The 1,146-nt window shown below is 34.6% G+C and overlaps 1 non-coding gene across 1 annotated transcript; it reads left to right on the forward strand.

The window, feature by feature from the left end:
- Positions 1–595: 595 nt before the first annotated feature.
- Positions 596–728, forward strand: LOC126010053 (small nucleolar RNA SNORA51). The gene has a single exon (XR_007496192.1). It is a non-coding gene; the product is annotated as a small nucleolar RNA SNORA51 (small nucleolar RNA).
- The last annotated feature ends 418 nt before the right edge of the window (positions 729–1,146 follow it).

Below are 1,146 nucleotides of genomic sequence, written 5' to 3' on the forward strand. Positions count from 1 at the left end.
GGCAGTTAAAGTGTTATAAAGTGATTTACATGGGCCCGGAGAGATAGCACAGCGGTGTTTGCCTTGCAAACAGCCGACCCAGGACCAAAGGTGGTTGGTTCGAATCCTGGTGTCCCATATTGTCCCCCGTGCCTGCCAGGAGCTATTTCTGAGCAGACAGCCAGGAGTCACCCCTGAGCAACGCCGGGTGTGACCCAAAAACCAAAAAAAAAAAAAAAGTGATTTACATGTTATATGAAATTTCATATAAAACATGATGAAAAGGATATGACTTGGAATATTTTCTTTTCCAAATCCATTCATTATATTCTCAGTTTTTGTTACAGGGTAAATTATTTGTTGGTTTATTTGGGGGTGATAACCAGCAGAGTTCATAGCTTCTTCCAAATGTTTGTGGTGCTCAGTGGACCATATACTGCCAAGGATCCAACCCTAGGCTTTCAGTGCAAAGTTATCTATCAGCCTTTGATCAACACATTAAAATTTATTTGGGATATTGTTCATGGGAATATTGCACTGGTGAAAGATTATATATATATATTTATATATATGTGTGTGCATATATATATATATAATTTAAAAAAAGAAAAGATAAGGCCTCCCAATTCTTACCACAGGCTGTGTTCTTTACACTAACTGTATAGAAAGAGGAGGTACAGTAAATGCACCCCATATACACCTCAACACAGGCCCTTTGCCTGGTCTGTATTGTGAATTGGGGGACAAAAAAAGTGAAAAATAAATAAATAAAATTTATTTTATAATTTTTATCTCAGTACTTAGACAATATGACAATTTATTCATAAATAATCTCTAAGAGATGCCTGCCCATGAACAGGTTCTGACCAGTCAAACTTTTTGAATATGAATCTATAAGAAATTATTTTGCTTATATATCATATAATTGATTTTTATAAATGGATTACTTACAGAGCTTTTGTTTTCAAAATACTTCTCCATGATATGTAGTTTCTTCCTAGATAATTGTTTCCTCGTGCTTATTGATGTATATGAAGAAAAAGCAGGTTCATTTTACGATCATCTCAAATCAGACATAATGAGGAAGACAAAATTGTTTTGAATAAAAATGTCAGTATATGTGAAAAGCAGTTTGACTGCTAATCAGAATCAGCATGTTATTGATCT

Source organism: Suncus etruscus, chromosome 5, assembly GCF_024139225.1.
Source record: "Suncus etruscus isolate mSunEtr1 chromosome 5, mSunEtr1.pri.cur, whole genome shotgun sequence".
Taxonomy (NCBI): Eukaryota; Metazoa; Chordata; class Mammalia; order Eulipotyphla; family Soricidae; genus Suncus; species Suncus etruscus.